Source organism: Pseudorca crassidens, chromosome 16 (genome assembly GCF_039906515.1).
Source record: "Pseudorca crassidens isolate mPseCra1 chromosome 16, mPseCra1.hap1, whole genome shotgun sequence".
Lineage (NCBI taxonomy): Eukaryota > Metazoa > Chordata > Mammalia > Artiodactyla > Delphinidae > Pseudorca > Pseudorca crassidens.
Window position 1 is genome coordinate 78,126,006 of NC_090311.1, and position 26,499 is coordinate 78,152,504.

At 42.5% G+C, this 26,499-nt stretch overlaps 2 long non-coding RNA genes across 3 annotated transcripts in view; one reads left to right on the forward strand and one right to left on the reverse strand.

Moving 5' to 3' along the window:
• The first annotated feature begins 1,267 nt into the window (after positions 1–1,267).
• The window catches only part of LOC137209381 (uncharacterized), a 42,496-nt gene continuing 17,264 nt past the window's right edge, over positions 1,268–26,499 (forward strand). For both annotated transcript variants that reach the window (XR_010936025.1, XR_010936026.1), the window contains exons 1-2: positions 1,268–1,454; positions 4,584–4,618. This is a non-coding gene — a long non-coding RNA (uncharacterized lncRNA). The remainder of the gene's footprint in view (positions 1,455–4,583; positions 4,619–26,499) is intronic.
• Positions 13,562–26,499, reverse strand: part of LOC137209382 (uncharacterized) — a 41,034-nt gene continuing 28,096 nt past the window's right edge. The window contains exon 3 of the long non-coding RNA XR_010936027.1: positions 13,562–13,893. This is a non-coding gene — a long non-coding RNA (uncharacterized lncRNA). The remainder of the gene's footprint in view (positions 13,894–26,499) is intronic.

Here is a 26,499-nt window from a genome sequence, read left to right on the forward strand (position 1 = left end):
AGAAGACCCCTGCCCCCCATGTCCTCTGCCTGCCTCTTGTCTGTAGAGAAACTTTAGCCTCTGAGGCCTTCCCCAAGTTCCAAAGAGTAAATTTAACCAGAGAAGTGAGAAAATGCAGAAAGAAAGGAAAACAGTCAAACAAGGCAAAATAATAATAGTTCAGCCATTAAACAAAATCAAGGACCTTTCCTTCCTTCTCAAGGGATACAGATAATATTCTGAGCCACGTCCTTTGAGGTCTTTGGCAGATACTGAAACCCTCACCAGGTGGAAGAAGTTAACTGTGTGCTGCTGACAAGCACCTAGACCCCAGACCTGTTAGAATCAGAAGGTTGATGATGCTGACTTCCAATAACCTCACCACCAACCAATCAGAAGAATGTCCACGAGCTGATCACACACCTCACAAGCCCTCTCCTTCCCCCTGTCTTTAAAAACCTTCCCCTGAAAGCCTCAGGGAGTTCAGGCCTTTTAAACACGAGCCTGCCTCGACTCCTTGCTTGGCGCCTGCAATAAACGCTGCACTTCCCGTCACCACCACCAGGTGTCAGTAGACTGGCTTTACTGCCTTAGCGCCAGCTAGGGACCCCAAGTTTGGTTCAGTTAACAAAATCTGTAGAAAGTTGTCAGCATTCAGCACTTGGGATTGGAATACTTTACCACAACCTAAACTTGAACTGGGTTCATTCAGGGATTTTTATCAAGAGAAGGACCGGAGAAAAGGCAGGCACCTTCTGTACAGGAGGTTCACGTGTTGCAGCTTCACCCTGCAGTTCTGTGAGCAACGGAACTTCTAAGGTCTTGGTCCTTGTGTTTGCAAATGTGGGCCGTGCAGGTGCCGGGTTTCTGAAAGCAGCCTCTTTTTACAGTGAGACGAAGCAGAGGAGGACAGCCCTATCTTCGGAAACTTCAGGCCAAATTCTGGGCCCTCAGGGCCGTGCAAATTCAGGGCAGAAGAAGTGCAGTCTTTAGATGCACTAACGAAGGATGTGGGAGCGCGACCAAGGCGAGAGGGATGGAAAGGCGCACCGCTCCGTGCGCCCGCACCTCCTTGTTTTGGAGGCCCGCGCGGTGCCGTCTCATTCGCTGAGGTGGCCCAGGAGGCCGGGGAGGCGGACCGGCCCCCTCAGCTGTACATAGCTCCCAGGTTTGCTCCGCCATCGCTCCCGCCTTCTGGCTCGAGGCGGTCTCGCGGCTGCGCGGAACCACAACTCCCACAAGACCCCGCGATCGGGGGCGCGGCCACGGTGAATGGGCGGGGCCTGAAACGGCTGGGCGAGCTGTGATTCAAAGGGGGTGTTGGTGCTCAGCTTCTCTGCTTCCCCGCCGGGCTTCCTAGGGCTCGGGAGCTTTCTCATCCATGGATTGAGATCTGATCCTCTGACGCCTGGAGTCACTCACCGTCCGGGAGCGTCGCTTCGGACTGGCACTTGACTGGCAGCGTGTGCCTAAGTGTAGGTTGGGGAGGCGCAGGGTGGGACTGGGTTGCACTGAAGCTGCTGGTGGTCCTGGACTTCCTGGGGGAGCCTGTCTGAAGCCCAGGAAGTTACACGTGCTGGTAGGGGAATCCCGGGGGAAAAACCGGGGCCCAAACCAGCACTACGGGCCGGAAGCCAGCAATAACTCTGGGGAAAAGCCCAACCTCTAAGATGCTTGAATTTTGGCTATGAAGAAGAGCAGGAAAGATGACAGCCAAATCAATGGGATATCTGTGGACCTGTGCGGAAAATTTTAGATCTGTCTTCCAGATTTTTCTACCTGTCATTCATAGCTTTTATCTTTTTATCCCTTGTGTTGCGTTCTGAAACAATTCTTTGCCTTGGTATTCCAGCTCTCTGGTTTGGTTTTCAGCAGTGACTATTCTGCTATTCAGCCCATCTCTTGAAAGGTTTTATTTCAGTAGCTGTTTGTATTTCCAAGATATCTGGTTAACTCTTTTCGTAACTGCCTGCTCTCATTTCATGATGTGATATTCTTGTTTATCCCTATGATTATTTTAATTATGCTGACTTTAATGGCCTGATAACTTTAAAAGAAGTTTCCTCAGGTGCAAATTCTCTCTTAAAAAAAAAAAGTTTTTTTTTTTTTATGCATATGTTAAAGCTGTTCTTCTTTTATGTTTTGATTTTCCTGAAATGTTTGTGATTGTTGGTCACTCATTTTTTTTTGTACCTGAGATTCCCTGATTTTTACCCTCTTTGCAGAGGGAAGAGAGATAAGAAGAGGGCACTGTAGGGTTTAATTTTTTATTTTTATTTTTTTTAATGGAAGTGGGAAGAGGCAAGGTTTGTAGCCTAGCGGCTATCTGGGGGACCCCACCCTTCCAGAACCTGGTAATTATCGGGATTTTGCGTGTTTCTCTTGCTGAAGCTCCCATACTCTCTGCTCCCAGCTGGAAGCAGAGATCCCATCTTCTGCTCCCTGAAAGCTTATATTTTGGTGAAACTTCTTGTTCTCGCATCTCAGCCAGTTACCTTTCCATTTCCCTTGGCTCCCTCTCTCCAGGTTTTCAACCCCCTTTCCTTATGTACCAATAGGGATGGTAGGAAAGAGTGACCCAAGGAGCCCTCCCCAAATTTTTTTAGTCTCTTTTTTTCAGTACTTAGAAGGGAACCAAGCATCCTCAGTAGGACTCTCAAAGATGAATGAAAAACAATGCCAGTAATAATTCTGCTAAAGAAATGACGACATCAATTCTTTGTATTGCATATAAATGTTTTTTAAATTAATGTTATGTTAAGCATAAGAATTTCCTGGAGGTAATCATTTGAAAATTGATGTCTGTACGCTTATATCTTATTAGAGCAAGATGCTCTACTAAGCATCAGAGTCATGCTGATCATCCATATTCTATATAAGAACTCTTGGGGACTTCCCTGGTGGCTCAGTGGATGAGACTCTGCGTTCCCAGTGCAAGGGGCCTGGGTTCGATCCCTGGCCAGGGAACTAGATCCCACATGCATGCCGCAACTGAGAGTTAGCATGCCACAATTAAGGAGCCGGCGAGCTGCAACTAAGGAGTCTGCCTGCCGCAACTAAGACCTGGCACAACCAAATAATAAATAAATGAATAAATAAATATTAAAAAAAAAAGAACTCTTGGAGTTCTGTTAAGATAACACCATCCATTTAAAAAAAAAAAAAGGTAAAACTAGAACACTGATCAAGTGTTAACTCCTATCTGTGCCCTGAAGCTCAGTTGTTAGTGGGCATAATTTAAAATTTGATTATTTACCCTTTAAATTAAGAAATTTGAGTGTCTGTTGTTTTCAGCACATAAGCACTTCATTGATAGAGGTGTGATTTTCAGCATTCTTTAAGCGGATAGCAGAAGACACACAAAAAAATACAGATATTGTTTAATCTTGGTTAAAAAAAAAATTAAATGACTGTGGCATGTAAAACCTTTAGAGTACCTGGGATGGCATAGTACATCCCCCTTTTTTTTTTTTTTTTTTTTTGCGCGATACACGGGCCTCTCACTGTTGTGGCCTCTCCCGTTGCGGAGCACAGGCTCCGGATGCGCAGGCCCAGCGGCCGTGGCTCACGGGGCCCAGCCGCTCCACGGCATGTGGGATCTACCCAGACCGGAGCACGAACCCGTGTCCCCTACATCGGCAGGCGGACTCTCAACCACTGCACCACCAGGGAAGCCCGCATCCCCATTTTGAATTATGGCAAATTCAGGTTGAACAAATGTTTTCGCTTCCATAAATAACATCTTCATCATCCTCACTCTGGACGCCTCTGCATCTGCTGTCACAACAATAGGCAGGTACCTAAGTTACCAAGCTCCACTAGACTCTGCCCAATAGAGTATAGAATCAGACTTTATGCATTTCAAAATTTAATCCTTTTGTGCTTTACATTTTCCCCTTCTCTTTCAACAGGTAAAAAAAACCTTGCTCAGCAAAACTTTTATTTTTGACCAGTTCATGAGACAGACAATAAAAATACTGAAACCAATTAATTAGCTATTATTAGTTATTAATTAAGAATTATAATTAGCTAATACTAATAGCTAGTTGTACATAATTTCAAATGTTGGTGGAGACATTGACCATGAAACTTTTTTTTTCACAGCCTGGTAGTAGAGTGAGAGTACAAACAGCTCAGCTATGACAAATTCACACACACACACACACACACACACACACACACTACAAATGAGATTAACGGCTGAATTATGTTGGTGGTTTCTTCATACCCAACCCCACCCTTGCTTGGGTACAAGAACTTCAAGCACCTCCATAAATATCAAGTAATTTTAAACCCTGTGTCCCTTAGGGCCCCTCTCATCTTGTAACCTATGATGTTAGACTTTTCCGAATACTGTTTTAGGAAAGCCTGAGTTTAGGGTTTCATCCTAGCAATTTGTTAGCACACTTCCTAGATTGGGGAAGAAAGAAAGCACAAATGGTGACAAGAATGCCTCGTCCACGGACAGATCGCATTCTGCTGTACAGAGGCTGGTAATATAACCCACCACGCACTCCCCCACCCCCAAGCTTCCTCGTCTCTCTAGCTCACAGATTTCAAGCAGAAACCCTGATTTTAAATTTTGTTGCATTTTTATTTTCCAGATAATATATCCACATTAACATAAGTCTCAAAAAAGGTAAGATTCCCCTAACATTTGTGCAAACAAATCAAACTCTTGTTTGGTGTAATTGGTGTTTCCTTTCTATATTCCACATGCATATTATATGATTTATGTAGTTTTAATTATGGTTGAATTTGAAAACTGCCCACTAACTTATGCTCTCTTTATTTTTTCAAAAGCTTTGTTGTCAATCTAAGAGTACAGAATCAAAGTACATTGCTTTGCATGTGAATGTTCTCTTGAAATTATATTACTATTTAATTACAAGGAATTTGTTCATTAATAGAAAATTAATGAACAATGGGAGAAGAGAAAATGCCTTCAAATTTCCCATGCAGATGGAATTTCTTTGAGGTTAGATTATTCTCATGTGAAAGAAAGTAGGACATGAAATAAATTCACTGGAGAGAGGGGAGAGAATAAATGACCAACTTAGGATAAGTTCAAACTTAAATTGGAAAATCAAAAGCCCTTTCTAAATGCCTCTCTTATAAATAATTCTATTAAAATAACAAAGCCAACAGAGTACAAAATTATTTGTTTCCAAATATATACCCTTGAACTTTTGTTATCATGTAGAAAATTACCCATTTGCCTCTATTGGTTGGTTGGAATTTTGAGAGGAAGCTAGTGTATAGAATAGGAGGGGTTTTAGCATTGAGTGAAGGCAAGGAAATGGGTCCCTTAACACTGCCTGCACAGTGTAGCAGCAACTTTGTGAGGTCACAGTCTGATTTTGGATGGCCATCCTTTGCCTCAGGGAGGGAGTGACTGTTCAGCATGAATGTGTATCTTTGAAGGGAGGGCCGTCCAAGCCTCTGGGGGTGCGCCTGTCTCATTCACTGGTCTGGTGACTTACTGCTTCAGAGAGTTGCATGATAAACTCTAGTCAAAATCCACCTCCAGCTACTTACAAATTATTACAGGTACTGGACCTTCAGAGGCCTAGGCAACCAGGCACCCTGTTAAAAACACAGAACAGGGTGCTATGTAGCGTACACGGTGTGAAAAATTGACATCAGTATCCACTCAGTGGTTTCAGTCCGTTGTTTTCCACTGGATTGTAGCGGTGAGAAACATCTGGAAGGTTCCCAGGAAGTGGTGGATTTTGGGGGGAAAGAAGATGAGGATGGGATTACCAGATTTAGGAGGTAACAAATAAAGCATGAGAGGTAGGCCTGGAATCATGAACTTTTGCTGTTGTCTCGGCAGGAGTTGAGGTATTGGGCTGGCCCCAAAGTTTTTTCAGGTTTCCCGTGACATCTTATACCGAGGCTGCGTTGAAGTGGGTCAGCCACAGGGAGGTGGTGGTGATTCCACAGGGGAGTCATCATTTGGGTTTGGGTATCAAGAAACAACCAAAGTAATTTAGCCAGAGAATCCCCCTTGTAGTGTGCGTCTGTGTGTTAACTCTTCATAGCTGAGGACATTGAGATGGATGGTTACTGACATCCTATCCAATTCCAACATTCCTCATGTCTGGACGTCTTTGTTCTGCTTCTAACCAGATGTGAGACCTCAGGCAATTCCTCAACCTCTAATTCTACCCCCATGTGGTGGCGTCATGTGTACCAAGCCGCAGAGTTTGTTTTCTACGTAACCAGACACAGGTCCTTCAGTTCCCAATCTCTTAACTGGGCTGACCATTACAGTGTAGAAGGTACATGACAACCCTGGATGAGAAGTGATGGTTACTTCCCCTTGAGAAGAGTGGGAAAGCGCTGAGAGGGCGGATCACAAGGGGAAATCCTGCTAGCGCCTGGGGGCATGGGGAAGAGGGGGAGAGTGTGCTGACATCAGACTTCTGGAGGGGGATAGAAGGTGCTATCACTGGTTGCACTGCAGTCACAGAATGGGGTTGGGGGCAGAGCAAGGAGGAGTGTGGTAATGGAGCAGCGGCAGGCGCAAAGAATGACCTGGCTGAGTAATTAGAAGGGAAAGGTCTTGTTATGGGTTTTGATTTTGTGAATGTGTGTGTGTGTGTGTGTGTGTGTGTGTGTGTGTATGTGTGTGTGTGTGTGTGAGAGAGAGAGAGAGAGAGAGAATGCCTTACATTTTAAACGAGGGAGATAAGTGATGTTTACTTTTGTTTCTAGTGATATCTTTTCTGTGATAATAAGAAATTCATATGATTGTAAATGGAGTACTGGTGCTGGACTCCAGGCGCAGGTTCAGAGAGTCGAAGAGGGAGATCTGGGGAGCCATCCTCTTCTTTTTTTTTTTTTTTTAATTTAATATTTTTTTAATTGAAGTATAGTTGATTTACAGTGTTGTGTTAGTTTCAGGTGTACAGCAAAGTGATTCAGTTACACATATGTGTGTGTATGTATATATATATACACACACACATACATATGTGTTCTTTTTCAGATTCTTTTCCCTTATAGGTTTTACAAAATATTGAGTAGAGTTTCCTTTGCTATACAGTAGGTCCTTGTTATTTACCTGTTTTATGTACAGTAGTGTGTATGTGGGGAGCCATCCTCTTAATAAGAGAAGTAAACACTAGTCACCTTCAGAGGTCCTACAATACAGCATGGCTGATGTCATCTGGACCCTGTTAAACGTGTTTAACCTAAGAGTATGATTCTTCATTGTGTTAAGTACAACAGGCCTTGCGCAGAGCAGTGAGGGAGCTGGGGGCAGCTGTGCCATTGGGGCCTTTGTGGAAAGTACCTGGTAGTACGAATAGCAGTAGTTGTCAGATTTGGAGAGCTTACTCTCCTCTGCTCCAGGCACTGTGCTATCATGTAGGTTTACAGGGGTGAGATAAAAGTAGAAATAAAAATAGATGTGGGCTCTGTTCCCATGAAGCTGAAGCGCATCTGTTCCCTTTTACTGTGCGTTCCCTTCCTGTCTTCTCTGGGCTCCATGCAGCCCTACCAAGGACCTGCAGGGTTGAAGTGCCTGATTCTGCAAAAGGACCGCAGTGTCCTGAGCGCGCTCACCACGCTGGCTCTGCCTTGAACGGTGGAGGAAGACACAGGGCATTTCTTCCTTCTGTTTGCCAGTGATTTTATCATCTGGTGGTGGTTTCTGGTTCCTGAAAGTTGGTGACATTATCTGGCGTGACCACGTAGTTAAGTATGAGATAAGAGTGGAGGAAGATAGACTGATATTGTGGAAGAAGAGCTGTCCCTGAGGGGTCCCTCCCACTCGGGGGGACAAGCAGATTCCAAGAACATGATCAGTGACCTGAGGACGGCAGGCGTGCAGCTGTGGAGTGGATGGGAGATGAAAGGCAATGTCAACAGCCCAGTTCTGTGAACTGATTTTCTGAATGCTGTTATGCCTTGTACAGAAGACAGTTTGTGCAACAGAGGGGCAGCCTTATAGAGCAAGTTTTACCAGTCATGGAATGTATTGCATTTTTCCATCCTGGACACAACGCTCATTAGTCCAGTCAATCTGTTGGTTATAAAAATTAGCTTTCCTCTAACGGACATTTCTCACTTTGTAACCGCTTTGAGCGATACGCATCCTTCTAACTTTATCCCCAAATGCCTAATCCTGTCTTGTAAAGAAAACTTGAGAGTTTTATAGCTCCATAAACATTTAAGAAAAACAATGGACTCATTCTAGTTACTTTTTAATCCTGTTGACATGCCAAGAAAGGAATCAGTAAATATCGGCAATCTTATCACCAAGCACAAATTGCGGTTTATACCTCAGTCATCAGTAAATAAATCTTCTGCCTCCTCCAAAGCCTTTTACCCACCTTCTAATATCTCTATTATGCCGTAAAAATAAAAAACAGTTACCAGTGTCCAACTGTCATTAATCATAATTCAGCTTACTCCAGAAGTACAAATAAACTGTTCATTACATTTTTATCCCATTACTTTGACCCTGATACAGAATTGCTCATTAGCCTTATTCCTAAATCAGGAACTACAAAATTTTAATAGAACAACAGTTTCCTTGATGGTATCATGGAAATGTAAGTGCCCAGTGCAATTTTCTTAACTTGTACAATTACTCACACATTACAGTAAATGGGTCAAGGCCATTGTCAAGCCTCCATCAAGGAGAGTCATTAACTAGAGGAATTTCCCCTTGTTCTTCAGCCTCTGAGCTGAAGGCCATTAGTTGGCCACACACATTTGACACCCTTGTAGACTTTTTATAGCTGAACAGCATATCTGTGTTTAAGGCATTGCGATGCTTTTTCTTAATGTAAGAATGACAGTTTTTTCACCTTTCACACTACTGCCCTCGCTAGGAAAGCTCCTGCCACAGAAGGTTTAACCAGTCCTCCAAGGGGATCACCTGAAATACCTCCAAGATAAAAGTGAAATTCTAAACAACACCCATAATAACTTTATATTAATACTGATAAGGAAAGGATTTTCCCCTTAATACCGTAATACATATATATGTACATATATGGAAAGATAACTAAAAAGAAAGAGCAGTCTGATAAATGGAAGAAAGAATAAACATAAAAATTCAGAGGAGTGAGACCACTGATATATGGGCTCCATGAGAGCAAGATGTTTGCCTGTTTTGTTTACTGCCGTGTCACGGGCACCCAGAGCAGCACCTGGCACTGTATCCACTCAAACTTAGGTTGTTTTGAATAAATCACTTTGGCCTTTGATAGTGAGGTAGTTAGTTTACAGTCCTCAGGCAAGGGGTGGGATCTGTGTTGGGATTTCAAGAATGAGAGCAGCCAAATAACAAAATAGAGATGCTAAGCTGTGCAAGGATACACTTTGCTGGATTGGGGTAGGTCAAAATGCATTTCAAACATGATTCATGTTTGACTGTGATCTGTACACATGTTGATCATTTTCCTTTGAAAATGTGAAGCACGCAGGTGTCGTCCGCAATGAATTGTTTTGTCCATATACAGAATCACAAAACAAGTTATCCTGGGCTTCCCTGGTGGCGCAGTGGTTGAGAGTCCGCCTGCCAATGCAGGGGACGCGGGTTCGTGCCCCGGTCCGGGAGGATCCCACGTGCCGCGGAGCGGCTGGGCCCGTGAGCCATGGCCGCTGAGCCTGCGCGTCCGGAGCCTGTGCTCTGCAGCGGGAGAAGCCACAACAGTGAGAGGCCCGTGTACCGCAAAAAAAAAAAAAAAAAGTTATCCTGACTGGCCTCTGCCCACACACTCCAGGAGTATAAGTATACTTCTCCCCATGGTCTTTCTGACGTCAAGACTAACAAGTTGACCCTCCTCTATTCAGTGCTGCTCCCATCGGTTGTACATTACTCCCAGTGTCTGCAGTCTCGGAGTTGCCGTACCGTCTGACTTTTGGTCATACAACGTCTTTGAAAACCAGTGTGTGTTTTACATTTACAGCATGTCTCAGTGTAAACTAGCCACACTGCAAGGGGTCAGTAGCCACGTGTGGCTGCTGGCTGTAGTATTTGTACAGTGCAGGTCTAGAAAGACCACATATTCTTCTACTCAAGAAAATGTCATGAGTTACTACACTACATCTTATTTCAATAATTAAGTCAAGTGATGGTAGCGACTCAATCATGGAATCAAATCTGATGAGGTAAATCCTTGCACGGCCCCTGTGCTTACATTTGCTGTTCTTCTTATTGTTGTGGTGGTGGTTGTTGTTTTAATGCTTCTCACTCACTGTGTGTTTGATCAAAGAATTAGGGAAATGGGTGACTGCAAAAAATAGGATGGGCCATGACAAAGCCTGTCTGCTTGACCAAAGTGGAGTCACGCTCCTTCGAGTCCTCTTTCTGACGAGACCCTGATCTCGGGCTCTGTTCTTTAGTCCAGTGGCTCTGCCCATTCAGTCCAGTTTTAGCAAGAATCCTGTTGAGTCGATTTGTCAGAAAATCCCCTACCCTTGATATCTGATCAAATTCCTTATCTCCCACCCTTGATATTTTATTCCCCTGGCCCGCCTTCAGCAATAATCCTGTCCATTTGATTTAGCCAGAATGCCCCCACCCTTCCCCTGATGTTTCAGCCCGCTCTTTGGCTCTAAATCTCCACTTGTCCTTGTTGTATTTGGAGTTGAGTCAGATCTCTCTCCTGTACTACAAAACCCCATTGTAGCAGCGCCCCTGCCCCCAAGAATGAAGTCTTCTTTACCATCTTTACCAAGTGTCATGAGTGATTTTCCCTTAACAGTCAAGAAGGTGCTAATAGGGAACCGTGACAAAAAAATGTAACCTCCTCTAATGGACATGTGTTGGGTTTGCCTGATCAATATCCTTCCCTCTTCCCCTGAGATACTACCCTCCTCAATTCCAGACGGTCTTAGCAGAACTGCCAGCTGAGGTTTTCTTCCTCAGGGGTGGGCAAGTGAGCCGCACTAAGCCAAGATGAAAATTCTGTTGGGAAACTGAACCTTGAGGCTTCAAACCAAGGATGAAAACGGATTGATGCTGCGTTAGTCTGATGGCCCATTCATTCTTGCTTTCCTGGTTTTGGGGTCTACCATAGTTCCGCCTTTCTGAAGATAAGGTCCACTTGGGGGAGAACACTGTTCGCAGAGTCCCTCTGCAATGGCCCACGTGGGCCAAGGTTGGGGAGCATAATAGATCTCTGGAAGTTTTTAAAAGATGCCTTTTTCCCTTTTGCATGTGGCCATTCAAGACAAAAGGTCTGGGTAGAGTAGAGGATGATTAGAAAAGGTGAAGTTACAGCTACTCACTGATTTTGTGGTTGATGGAGAAATGGAAATACCCAGGTACAGGGCTGGGGGGCAGGGGTGGGGGTGAGGGGTAGGGAAGGGAGAGACATTAATAATCTTTGTCTTTCAGAACAGCCCCTGAGACCTTCCTCACAAATGAAAATGCCCCAGTGAATTCTGGCAAGTCCCTTAAATTGAACTGACTGCTGAGTCTGCCATCCCCATGGCCAGATAGCTCTGACCATGATCTGATTGCCGTCCTCTTAGCCTGACAGAGGAGGCCACCGGAAACAGCAGGGAATGCCCCCAACTCCTGCATCTCCCACACAAACCAGCTGTCAACACCTGTGAACATCTTCCCCACCCCCATTCCTGTAGACACTGCTCAGTCATTCCACGAGGGGAGCAAATGCTGCTAGTTGGTGGCGTGGACAAAATGAGCAAACTGGGCTTGCAGCAAAGCAAGGACTAGACTCATAATCCAAGCTGAACTAAGAACTCTAGGGCTTACCAGCCTCTTGGGAGGCGCTCAACCTGTGCCCTTCCACGGATTTGGGTCACACTAGGGGGTTTCCAACAATTGTCAACAACATTTTCTTTCTGTTGGATCCATGTGACCTTCTGGGGCCCCACTTCTTGTGTAGAAGCCAAGCATTAATTTGCCTCCTTTCCAAAACCACATGGGCTGGTACTTTAGAGGGGTGGGCCTAAGAGACCCTCAAGAGTTTAAGGAACCACCACCAGGAGGTCCTGTAGCCCTAAGATGACTGCAGAGATCTCCCCCAAATGAGGCTATTCTTGGTTACTCAGGGGAACCTTCCAGAGGGATAACTGCCTCATTATTTATACTCACGTTGCAGACAGTCTTCCCTACAATGGGAGTCATCCAGTTAGAAAAGGTGCTACAAAATTTGTCCTGACTTTAAAGAAACTGATCAGCAGTTTGACCCGAGGAGGTAGTCAGGTCAGCCTCAACTCGTGGGCCAGTTCTAATGGGTGTCAGAATTGTGGGCCAAGGCAGAGACTGTGCAATCATCATTACATACTGCTGCACCCAAGGGAATGCCTTGCACCACGTGGAAAGGTCAGTAGAGACCCTTAATGACAACGACGGTTTCTGAGATTTGTTCAGCTGGTTGAGTCCAGGACGCTGGGGGCCGTGGTCGAGGTCAGTATTATGGGTTGGTCTCATCCCGCTGCTTGGGTTCTGTCGATCGTAGCTATAACTGCGGTATGAGACAAAATGAATGGATTTGGTCCCAGCCTCTACTGGTCAGAGTCATCAAAGTGTCTCACTTACGAAAAGATTCCCCAGAAGCCAAGAGAGTATAGAAATAAGGAGTGGATGTTATTGGGAGACAATTTTCTGTGGATCTCTTCATTTCTGCACATCATGTGAGCAGAGGCACTGAAAGCCCTTGTTCCAGACTGACTGTTCAAAGATATTTATGTAGTGAACATCCTTGAAATATAGGAGTGCCTCTTTCCAAAGCAGAGGGGAGGTTTGCTTACTGTCCGGTATAATAAAGATAATGTCTCCATTTAGGGAAAGGTCAGCCAGACTTATCCTCCATTATAAAAGAGTTGGGGTCCCTATGCTCAGGGCTCCTCAAATGTGATGCAAACCTATTGTGTGCCCAGCATCCACCTGGGCTGCCCCATGTAACCCCCGTGGCACCTGAGGAATGAGGGGAACCGACAGACGTGAACATGAATCTCATGCCACTTGCTGTGCCATGAGTAATAAAGTCCTTTGTTGTTTTGACCTAAATATGCTGTGTTTTCTGACAACAACCGTGAAACTGGCAGGCTAGCTTCTTAGTTTTCAGGTAGGGTAAAATTTCAGACCCTTACAGTCCTTGATAAAAAGTCAAGTAGGCAGTTGAATGTACAAGCATGGAGTTCACCAGGGAAGTCCCTAAAGGGTTATTCTAGTTTTGAATGTTTCAATCCTTGTCAGACGTTTACCACAGTGTTAGCACACACACACAGAAAATGCTTGGCCCTCAAAAAACCCGTTTTCTAATATTAAGACTACTTATCAGTGCACTTTTTACCCACTACCAACTGGCTGTTTTGCCAAGAACTGATTAAAGCAGAATTGTCACGTGAGACTTCTAAGCCAAACAGTGAACGCTGTGAGAACGCAGCACCTGGGAGGTTTGGTCTTGGCTGTGCACCCATGATTAGAAGGTGGCAGAACAGGCTTCAGAGACGCAGTTCACCCTTTCAGGAGCCAGTCAGTCAGGAACTTTCTCAGAGTGTTAAAGCCTCAAATTCCAAAGACCACCAGGAACAAGCCTGTTGTCTGTTAAAATCAGATTTATTGACTCAATACCGTGAGAGAAGATATTTCGCAGGAACCAAAGGCTGCTGACCAAGAGGCTGGAGGAAAGCATCTTTCGGAAGCTCCCTCTGAAGGAGTCTGAGGCAGGTCTAAGAGAAGCAGTTCTGGACTGGTTGCTGTTTCTGAGGTGAAATTAGTAGAAGCAGGGATTAATCAGGATTTGGGTGCTGTCTTAGTTCAGGCTACCATAACAAATAACCTCAGACTGGGTGTCTCAAGAGCAAACATTTATTACTCACGGTTCCAGAGGCTGGGAAGTTCAAGATCAAGGTGCTGGCAGATCTGATGTCTGGTGAGGACCCGAATCCTGGTTTGCCGACAACCGTCTTCTGGTTCTATCCAGAGAGAACAAGCTTGCATATCTTTTCTTATAAGGACACTAATCCCATCCATCATGACCTAATCACCCCAAAGGCCATGCCTCCTAATGCCATCACACTGGGGGTTAGGATTTTAACATATGAGTTCAGGCAGAACACAAACGTTCAGTCCCTAACAGGTGTGGCCATGAGGACAGGGTGGCTTAGCAGTTGGGTATCCCCAGGGATTTGTTAATTTTGTTGATCCTTTCAAAAAACCAACTCTTGGTTTTGTTAATTTTCTTTATCTGTTCTCTGTTTACCTGGGCTGTAATCTTTATTGTTTCCTTCCTTCTGCTAGCTTTGGGTTAGTTTGTTCCTTTTCTAGTTGCTTAAGGTGTAAAATTAGGTTGTTGATTTGAGATCTCTCTTCTTTTTTAATATAAGCATCTACAGCTCTAAGTTTTCCTCTTAGCACTGCTTTCAGTGCATCACATAAGTTCTGTCGTTAATGTGCTTAATTTTTATTTGTCTCAAGATGTTTTCCGGTTTTCTTTGTGATTTCTTCTTTGATCCATTGGTTAAGAATGTGTTGTTTAATTTGCACATATTTGTGAATTTTCCTGTTTTCTTCTGCTGTCGATTTCTAGTTTCATTCCATTTAGTCAGAAAATGTACTTTGTATGATTTCAATCATTTTTTTAAGACTTGTAGCCTAATATATGGTTTATCCTGGAAATATTCCACGCCACTTGAGAAGAATGTGTATTCTGCCCTTGTTGGATAACGTGTTCTATATATGTCCGTTTAAGTGTTCTATTTTCTTATGGACCTTCTTTCTAGTTGTTCTATTCATTATCGAAAGTGTTGAAGTCTCTGACTATTACTGTAGAACTGTCTATTTCTCCTTTCAACTCTGTCAGTGTTTGCTTCATATATTGAGGAGCTCTGCTGTTTGGTACATAGATTTTATCATTGTTATATCCTTTTGGTGAATTGACCCTCTTATCATTATATAATGCCCTTCTTTGTCTCTTGTGACAGTTTTTGATCTAAATTCTATCTTTTATATTGGTATAGCCACCTCTGTTCTTGTCTGGTTACTATTTGAATAGAACTATTCATCAACTCTTTCCTCATTCATTAAAATGACAAGTCATCCGAAAGGCAGTCATGGTAGAATGGCAATACATTTGCTAGTGCCATGGAACTGCAAATACTAAGTGCAACGTAATTCACACAATCACTTAACACTACAGTAACCTAACAAGAAGCTCTGAAGCCTCTGTTGTTAAAAAAACATCCTGGGCTTCCCTGGTGGCACAGTGGTGGAGAGTCCGCCTGCCGATGCAGGGGACACGGGTTCGTGCCCCGGTCCGGGAAGATCCCACATGCCGCGGAGCAGCTGGGCCCGTGAGCCATGGCCGCTGAGCCTGCGCGTCCGGAGCCTGTGCTCCGCAACGGGAGAGGCCACAGCAGTGAGAGGCCCGTGTACCGCAAAAAAACAAAAAACATCCTTAGCCAGTTGATACTGACATACAAGATTCACATTTTACTGTTAAAGTTCATAAAATGTATTTTTCTGAAACGGGCCTGAAAAAGAATGTTAAGACAAACTGTCTTAGTGCTTTCTACCTAAAAAGTAAATTTATGCTAAATATATACTGGTGAAGTTATAGAACAAAGGTATAAGGTCATAGTTGGAAAACTAATCATCACAGCGATGATGTATACATTAAAGTTTGGGTGAGTAAATTAAATTTCTACAACAAATGAATTTAAAAATTATATTTCCCAATAATAAACACATAATAAATATAGTATCTTACAAAAACTTGTAACCCTTCACTCAAGGCTTAAATTCCATAAGAGAGGGCAAAAATTTTACACTGAAAAATAGATTATTACAGGACAATGTTTTGCCTTTCACAGAAAAAAATTAGCCAGAAACAACTTCATAATGCTAAAACTTAAAAATTCAGATTACGTTCAGCACTTTACCCCACTTGGCTAATTCTCTTTTCTCTTTGTGTCTTTATGGTGACTGATAAGTAAATATTTTTCAGGCTTCTCATTTTTCTCTGTCCAAGGATAGTGACAAGTTCAGTGTTGCTTTATCAACAGTGCTTGCATCATTGATCTTATCCTCTCAAGGAAATTTTATACTGATTTTTTTTTTTTTTTTTTTTTGCCTATGGCATCCAATTTAGTAAGAGCTAAATCAAAATATTTAGGGTTTATAATTTTCTCTTTCTACAAGAGGCACCAATTCTAGGTTGGTCATTTGGGATATCCTTTGAAATCAAAAGGAAATTCAAACAACATCAATGATTCAATCAACAAATGCTTATTGGCAACTGTGTATAGGTACTGTGGTAAATAATCAGAGAACTATTACATGAGTAAGGAATTCTCTTTTCAAGGATGTTACAGTCTGGATAGGCTATTTTTTAAAAATATTTATTTATTTATTTGGCTGTGCTGGGTTTTAGTTGCGGGATCTTTAGTTGAGGCACATGGGATCTTTTTAGTTGCGGCATGTGGGATCTAATTCCCTGACCAGGAATCGAACCCGGGCCCCCTGCATTGGGAGCTCAGAGTCTTAGCCACTGGACCACCATGGAAGTCCCTGGGTAGGCTATGTTACAAACACACACACAAAAGACCAGTCATACAGAGGAGCTAATGATGAGTGTGAAATAAATGCTATGGACCACAGTTGACATTGGGTCAAAGAGAGAGATTTCTTTGGCCTGTGGTAGTAAGGTTGGCTACCTAGAGGATGTAAAGAATCAGTGTAGGATGGAGAGAAGGGACAGCGAATGTTGAAGGAGGAGAAGGGGAGATATCTCCAGAATAAACCAAAATGATCTGCCATGAATTGAAGTATACTTTGGTAGGTTAGAAATTAGATTTGAATATATTTCAAATAGACTGATCTGTGCATATTTTCAAAATATCCCTTTGGAAAGGTGAAGCATATATGGTTGACTCTCTTGGCCCCATCCAATGCCACAGGGTACTGCCATGGCCAATGAAATCACCCTACTGCAGGCCTTTCCCTCACCCTTAATCTCTTTCGTGTCTTAGACCCTCTTCCATATCCAGTACTTTGCTTCACTGTGGATTAGGATTTATAATCTTACCATCATCAAGTCCTAAAGATAATTCCCAGCCTTCGTCTATGTAACAATCTTTTACATTGCAGCACTGCTCAGAATTTTGTCTTCTAACAGTCCCTGGATCAATGATCATTTTAACTTCAAAAAATTTCATTAACAGCTGCTAATTAAAGATTTGCAGTTTCAGACTTAACCCATGATTTTTATTAGTCAGGATCAGAATAAAGAGAAGATAGGGCTCTGGTTATCTGTTTTAAATATAGCAGTGTCTACATGCCAATCCCAAACTTCAATCTATCCCTCCCCTGTCCCCTCTACCCCCCGCCCCATAACCATAGTTCGTTCTCTAAGTCTGTGAGTCTGTTTCTGTTTCGTAAATAGGTTCATTTGTATCATTTTATTTTAGATTCCGCATAGAAGCGATATCATATGATATTTGTCTTTAAAATAGATAACCAACAAGGACCTATTGTATAGCACAGGGAACTCTGCTTAATATTCTGTAATAACCTAAATGGGAAAAGAATTTGAAAAAGAATAGATACATGTATATGTATAACTGAATCACTTTGCTGTACACCTGAAACTAACACAGCATTGTTAATCAACTATAGTCCAATATAAAATAAAAAAAAATTTTAAAGTCATTAAAAAATAAAACAAACAAACAAAAAAGCATATACAGGTCTCCAGAAATAAAATAATCAAATTAAAGAATTCAGGAAAAAATTACACGAATGTCTGCCTGTACACAGACACTCCTCCCTGCTCATCCATGTGGAGGGCTCAAGAGAAAGACAACATCTACCCTCTCACCCCACCCCACCGTGTTAGCCAAAGAGTTGCCTTCCTTACTAGAAAAAGCAAATGATCCCTCACTGACTGCATTGCCACTAATTTCTGATGGATTGGGGGCAACTTGCTAAACTTCTTTGTATCTCAGTCCTAACCCCGTGGGGCTGTTGGGAGAATTAGACAGTAACCTGTAAAGTGAAAAGAACACTAGTGAGTGGCAGCCCCCAGCAACTGGAGTAGTAATAGCTGCTTGCCATATAATCCAGTTTCAACCTCAATATAGCCTTGGTATGATGAGGATAGGAATGGTGCAGAATAGGAAGAAGGAAGAAAGAAACCGTAAGAATTCACTTCTTTATTTCTTAAAAATTGGTGGAATGTTTGTGGAGTTTGAATGTTGAAGGTATTTGATGAAGAGGGTCATAATTTCAAATCCAGATAAATGTATTGCTATCAGTATAGTCACTACCGTCTGCCTTCAGTATGTTCACCCTATTAGCTGGTTACATTTCGACAGTTTTCTGGGTTTGCTACTGCAAGCTTGGACCTAATGGTGCCCGTGTTAAATTCTATAAATAGATAAGAAATCCTTTGGCATGATGAAGCAGTGGTTCTTAGACAATTTGACAGTTGTCTACAGATATGTTTGATTGTCACAACGAGGAGGGTCCTCCAGGCTTCTAGTGGGTAGAGGCCAGAGATGCTGCTAACCATCGTACAGTGAGCAGGACAGCCCCTCACAACAAAGAATCATCTGGCCCAAAATGACTACCGTGCCAAGGGTGAGAAACCCTGATGTAGGTGAGGCAATACCAAGACGTGGAATGATGGGAATACTGGCTTTGAGCCGTAGGAATGTTACTCTCATTCATGCCCTCACTATGTCACCGAAAGGCCAAGAAAATTACTTATATCCCATTGCAGAGGAAGTGTTTAATTAAGGAGACAAGGCAACCTGTTTTCCTTGCCAGCCCAGTATAATCATGAATACATCATCTCAGTGGCAGGACTTCAAGTTATGTGAAAGTTCAGTAATATGGACTTTCAATCACCAAAGCTGCCACTGTGCAGTGCCTCATCTGTTTAATTTGCGGGCCACCATAATTCACAATAAACTCCCAATCTGGCAGCCTGATCTGAGATGGCCAGCTAGCTACCTAGTGGTAGGCCAGCAACTTTGGACTCTTTCTTCTCAGAAAGGACAGTAACTTTTCCTTCACTGAGACAGATGCATGCTGAATTTGGACTTGCTTTTCTATCTGTCCTGCCTCTCCCAGCATCATTATCTGTGGATTCTCTTTTGCAACAGGAAGTGATCAAGAATGAAGTAACGGGACAAAAAAATCATTCTGGACTGTAAAATGCAGTAGAACACATGAGAAAGAATAACCAAAATATTTTTAAAAGATCCTAAATCTGATAAAAAAATTGTTTCATGATGACTGAAATTTGATTACTCATGGGAAAAGAAATAATATTAAAGCAGGTGTTCGATTAGTATTGAAATGTTAAGTAACAAAAAAGTTTCTAACTTTCTTTTCAGTAATTTGGAAAAACAGAATTCTGCTTTGAGCAGTGTGCTTTTAAAATAAATTAGAAATGAGTTGCATGAACATAGGAATACGAATCTAATAAACTTTATTCAATATTTAAGCAACATTGCAGAGAAGATTGCACACTACCTTCCCTCACAATCACAAGAAAGCTGCTAGTAGCTCTTAAGACAGGACACTTCTTCACTTACCCCATCCCAGTTGTAGAATAAAAGCTCTTCCCATAAGTCTGACTGGACCAGCTTTGGTCACTTCCCTATCCCTGAACCAATAATAATTGCCTGATGTTGTCATGTGTTGATTGCTTCTAACTTAGGTTTCTGATTCTATTATTGTGAGGCCAGTGGAATCACCATATTTGTATAAACTAAACAGGACGCCTCTCTGTGGCTGGGAATGGGATTATTACCTCTGAAATCACATGAGTCATAAGGGGAATAAATGGAGGATGGATGGAAATTGGGGTTCTGATGCAAAGGAGGAAAGGAGAAATAGATGCTAGGGAAAGAGTGTCCACGAGGAGTGAAACTCTCTTTCCCTTGTAGAGAGAGTCAAGGTCACATCCCCTCCAACACTTACACCTCCCTTCTCGTCTGTTTTCCAGGTTGTGCAAAAAGCCAAACACAGCCAAATGACAGTGTCAACTTCTGTTTCAGCAACAAACTTACTATGTCTTGGAGATGGGGTGGGAGGAAGGGAGAACATGTCAGTAAAACCTTCAGATCTACAGAACCAAGAGTCTGGGGAAAGAAAGCAAGTGGTTCATGAGCTGTAATGTTGTGAAGAATCCTCTTATCCATCACTCAGCTCTACTCTTGGGTTCCTGTATCTCTGCATTCTGCTGTGGGAAATACAATATATGCCACTAATTCAAAGCATATATTGCATCTGAAAGGCAGCAGCCAATCCGCATTGCGTTGCTTTTGTTAGCACAGATAAAACTGACCCATGGAGGAGGGCAGAGCCCAGAGAAGATGTGAGAAATTAAGCAGGACCTTTGATCAAAATGTGCCTGAAACCTAATCTATCTTCTGACTTCATGTTCCTGAGAAAATAAAGTTCATTGGTTTTGATTCAGTTTTTTTAATTTTATTTTTTTATTGAAGTATAGTTGATTTACAATGTTGTGTTAATTTCTGCTGTACAGCAAAGTGATTCAGTTATATACATATATATATACATTCTTTTTTAAAATATTCCTTTCCATTATGGTTTATCATATGATATTGAATATAGTTCCCTGTGCTACACAGTAGGACCTTGTTGTTTATCCATTCTGTATATAAAACCTTACATCTGCTGATCCCAGCCTCCCACTCCATCCCTCCCCCAGCCCCTCCCCCTTGGCCACCAGTCTGTTCTCTATGTCCCTGATTCTGGTTCTGTTTCCTAGATAGGTTCATTTGTGTCATATTTTAGATTCCATATATAAGTGATACCATATGGTATTTGTCTTTCTCTTTCTGACTTACTTCACTTAGTAGGATAATCTCTAGGTCCATCCATGTTGCTGCAAATGGCATTATTTCATTCTTTTATATGGCTGACTAATATTCCATTGTACATATGTACCACATCTTTATCCATTCATCTGTCGATGGACATTTAGGTTGTTTCCATGTCTCGGCTATTGTGAATAGTGCTGCTATGAATATAGGGGTGCATGTGTCTTTTTGAATTATAGTTTTGTCTGGATATATGCCCAGAAGTGGGATTGCTGGATCATATGGTAACTCTATTTTTAGTTTTCTGAGGAACATCCATGCTGTTTTCCACAGTGGCTGCACCAACTTACATTTCCACCAACAGTATAGGAGGGTTCCCTTTTCTCCACACCCTGTCCAGCATTTTTTATTTGTAGATTTTTTTTTTTTTTTTTTTTTTTTTGGTACGCGGGTCTCTCACTGTTGTGGCCTCTCCCGTTGCGGAGCACAGGCTCCGGACATGCAGGCTCAGCAGCCATGGCTCACGGGCCCAGCCGCTCCGCGGCATGTGGGATTCTCCCGGACCGGGGTACGAACCCGCGTCCCCTGCATCGGCAGACGGACTCTCAACCACTGTGCCACCAGGGAAGCCCTGATTCAATTTTAAATGGAGTTTCTGTTATTTATTTTCCCCCCAAAGCATCCAAATAGATATACTCTGATACAGTGGAGGCCACGAGGAGAGTGATGAGAATCTGAGGTTCACTCTGGGCTCTTCCTTAATTACTATTTCTAATGGCAAAGGTGCATGAAGACCACTCTCCCCCTACACTGGCAGAAGGACCGTGGAATATGGTGGTGCTGGAAGAGAAGTGTATTTTTTCTGCCCAGCACCCATCATTTGGAGATCTGTCTTCACCTACTCTACATGGTACTTGACATTTTAATCCAGTTTCTTCAAGATTAGATGGCAAGATGGAGTTAAATGTGCAAGAAATTTATTGGGGAAGTGCTTATCAGAGAAAATGAGGAGGGGGGCTGGAGAGACTGGGAGCGTGGTCAGACTTGGATGCAGGTCTGATTAAAGAAGAGGGAAGATGGGAAGGAGATGGAGGCGTATGGGGTCTGTGCTAACCTACTGATGGCCTTCAGAGCACAGTATCAGGGACCTGCAGTTGGAGATATGAGAGGTGCCTTCCCCTTGGCTGCACAACCAGTAGTAGAAGGGAACATGCTGGACGACGCATGCCCACTGCAAGGGCAGCGAGACTAGGTTGGGTCAATGACATACCCTTTCAGGAACTTTAATATGAGGGAGAAAACCGACAAAGGACTTAAGGTGTCAGAAGCAGAGTCACACAATGGCAGGGCCCCCAGGGCAGTTTCTTCTGCTGACGACTTCAGTGCTGCCTTGATTGCATTTCAAGGTTTTATGGTTCAGCATTTTCTTTGACTGCATGGATTGTTCAGTGTAATTGCAATACATCCTTTTGTTTTGAATTTAGAGTCGTTTTCTATTGCTTGTAGACATCAAAGAACCCTAGCTGAGGTGGGAGGAAGGGGTTAGTTTATTTTGCGGGTGGGGGGTTAGTTTTTAAAATAAGTAAATGTGGGGACTTCCCTGGTGGTGCAGTGGTTAAGAATCCACCTGCCAACGAAGGGGACACGGGTTCAAGCCCTGGTCCTGGAGGATCCCACGTGCCGCGGAGCAACTAAGCCCGTGCGTCACAACTACTGAGCCTGTGCTCTAGAGCCCACAAGCCACAACTACTGAGCCCATGTGCCATAACTACTGAAGCCCGCGCACCTAGAGCCCGTGCTCCGCAACAAAAGAAGCCACCACCATGAGAAGCCCGTGCACCGCAATGAAGAGTAGCCCCCGCTCGCCACAGCTAGAGAAAGCCCGCGCGCAGCAACAAGGACCCAACACAGCCAAAAATAAATAAATAAATAAATGTAAAATAAGTAAATGCTTTTAGAGAAATAAAAGTAGGTATTAGTATTGTTTAAAATTTTTTGAAGTACATACACAATTTTATATTGAATATGTTCTGGAAAGTTGCTTTTTTGTTTAAAATTATGTCTAAAACTTCATCCATGGCTACAGTTCAGTATGGAACATTCCATTAAATGGATTTGGTTATTCCATTGAAAGATTACAGTATTTTGCAGTTACATAGGTGAATGATGCATATGCGTCTTTTGTGCACCTCTGAAAGCATTTCTACAGAATACGTACCTAAGAGTATAATTGCTGTGTCCTGAGGTAACCACTTCTTTAACTATGATCGTATTGCCAATCGCTCTTCATAGTGGTGGTAACAATTTACTCCCCTGTCAGGAATACCGAAGATTTCTCATTGCTTCACATCACCGAAATACTTGGTATCTTTAGATTCTTTTTTTTTTAAAGCAAGAAGTAGATTTATTAATATAGGATGCTCGCTCGTGAAGCTTACAAGCGGGAAGGCAAGAGGGCTCTGCCCTCTAGATTCTTAAGTGTGGTATAGCCATAAAATATTACTTGGCAGTAAGAAATAGTGAAGTACTGGTACATACCACAACATGGATGAACCTTGAAAATATGCTAAGGGAAAGATTCCATTTATATAAAATGTCCAGGAGAGGCAAAGCTACAGAGACAGAAAGCAGGGGCTGAGTGGGCTGGACGGAAATGCAGGATGAATACCAATAAGTATACAGTTTCTTTGGGGGGAAATGGAAATATTCTAAAATTTATTGTGGTGATGGTTTCACAGTTTTGCAAATATGCTAAAGCCATTGAATTGTACACTTTAAATGGGTGAAGTAGATGATATGTGAGTTATATCTCAATAAAGCTATTGCCAAAAAAACTTTGGAGACCACTGGTCTAAACAGAGTAGAAAATATTAGCAGTAGTTAACAGAGTGGATGGTGGAGTAATACGAAGTAAAGAAGCCACACTTTTTGATTGCTTATTGGAGATGGCGTAAAATTAGAGGTGACAGATTGCAACCCAGGTAGACTTGCAGACATGTTGTATTATGAATTGAGATGATACCAACATAGAGAGGGTGTAGACAGCACCATGTGTCTCCAACGGCTGTGATTTCAGAGACTGTCAGAGCCTAGTGATGTTGCAGAGAGCTTTGGGGCTCCTATAACATAGAAGTGCATGGCTGCCTTCTATCTTTCTGATGTACTGCGATTAAAGTATTATGTGAAAATTCAAGGTAAACAAAGACCATGAGTTGCTATATAAATATTTTAAAAGACAGAAAGTAATTTTTTTTTTTTTTTTTTTTTTTTTTTTTTTGCGGTACGCGGGCCTCTCACTGTTGCAGCCTCTCCCATTGCGGAGCACAGGCTCCAGACGCGCAGGCTCAGTGGCCATGGCTCACGAGCTCAGCCGCTCCGCGGCATGTGGGATCTTCCCGGACTGGGGCACGAAGCCGTGTCCCCTGCATCGGCAGGTGGACTCTCAACCACTGCGCCACCAGGGAAGCCCAACAGAAAGTAATTTTAATTGTGTCAATGTGGTACAGCAAGGACTAGGATTGCACATATAAGACTTCAAACTACCATGTATACTTATTGTTCTTTTGGATAGCACACCTGCTTGTCAGCAATGCTTTCTCATTCCCAGTAGAGAAATGATGAATACTTATATGGTACAGTACATGCCCTAAGAGATGCTAAATATAACATAAATCTGTAATTACTGATTACACTCAATTCTGGCTTTGATGATACTGCTGTCTTCGTTCACATCCACTTATATCTAGATGGACTTTCCTTATAGATGGGGCTATAGTTCTAGATTTTCCAGAGATCTTGATTTAGTATGGTTTAACTATTGTCAAGAATAATGAGTTGTGAAGTATATCTAAAATTAACCCAGAGTAGGATATACTCTGAAAAGATATCAAAACATAAAAAAAAAAATCTCAGACCACATATCCCAATGTGGAGGATTGAAAAACTTTTCATAAAGAATTATCATGAAGGGACTTCCTGACTCCACGCTTCCACTGCGGGGGGCATGGGTTCGGTCCCTGGCAGGGGAGAGAAGATCCCACATGCCACGGGGCACAAACAAACAAATAAATAAATAAAAAGACACAAACCGAAAAAAAAAATCACATAAAAAAAAGAATTATCATGAAGAAAATTCTCTCTATGAAGGGTTGTCTTATTCACTTATGCATATTGTATTTCAAGAGTTTTCAAGTAATAGTCCCTTCCTAAGTTAGCTATACGTTGATCATCATCACAGCTTTCTGCAGGTATGACATTTGGAGCTAATTATCTATATAATTCTGGCATTTCGTTTGTGAAATGAAAACTTAAAAAAACCCTAAGTCTTAAAATGTATATATTTTATGCTCTGAAAATGATTTATCATCAAGCAAGTCCTGATAAAAGGCCATTTGATAAAATGGATTTTCTGCATGTCTGAAATCCTCATTATTAACTCCATTCCGTTAATGGCTTCTAAGGAGATGTTTGCATTTTAGCAAGGCTAAGTTTTTGTTTGTTTGTTTTTTTAAACCTGGAAATAGCCCCTAATTGAGTAAATGACCTGAACTGACTTCAACCAGAAAAGTGCTAGGCATCTGGTGAAAGGGACTGACGTCAGGGAAAAGCCCTAAGAGGCTAGAATAGGGGTGGCCACTTTGGTTGCTATTAGGAGTCCGGGAGGTATGAACATTAGTGAAGTGGGCTGCTGGGGGTGGAAAGTGGTGTTCAGGTGTGTTCCAATGGCAGCAGCATCCCCTGAGCTCCAGGTAATGACTGATTGTGGGACTGTTGTCAGACCTTCAGATTTTTCAATAGGCCAGCAACTTGGATACAACTGTGAACTCTTCTTATTGCTAAATGTTGACAGCTAATTACATTAAAAAAAAATCTGTAGGTCAGCCATTTGTAAGCCAAAAAGTTTAGTTCTGCAGGCTGTATGAGGCCACAGACCACCAATCTGAAATTTTCACAATAGAACATTTGCCAAAGGAAGCTGAGGAATATTGAGGACAAAAGTTGGCCACTTCTCAGTTGAACCTAGAGCTAGCAGCACCAGGAATTCTCACCTCTGCTCTTTGCACAGTAGGAGTCTCTATGGACTAGGCCAGCTCCCTCCCTGAAGATGGAGTTCAAAGGCAATTCTCAACTCTCTCAACATTTTTAGAACAAGCAGAGGCCCCATCCTTTCCCAAAAGTCACAAGCCAATCTTCTGAGTTGAATAAAATCATAGGGGATACTGCTGTTACTTCTACCAGGGATTTAAGAGCATAAAAGTTCTTAGATATTTACCTTACTCCTCATTCCTCCCATATACTGGTTAGTACTTGGCCTCTTCGATGACAAATCACTGGGAGCTTAGAGTATGAAAGTCCGGCCAGGATGTTGGGAGTTGGTGTTCTAAGCCAATCAAGCTTCTGCTATGGTTAAGAGCGTGAGTCTGGAGCCAATCGCCTGGTCAAATTCTGACTCTACTACTGACTTAATAACTGAGCTTAAGCTATCTGTAAAATGGGGATAATAAAATACCTGTCCCTGAGGCTGTTGTGAGGATGAAGTACATTGATACTTAGTGCTCTATACAGTTGTTTGCAATTATAGGAAAAATATTATTTTGGAAATTTGAAGGAAACTGAGGCTCCGAGAAGCTAATTGATTTGTCCAAAGTCACACTACTTTTAAAAAAAGTAGGTGCTGGGATTTGAACTACAGTCTCTCTAATTCCAAATACAGTATTCTGGTCTATT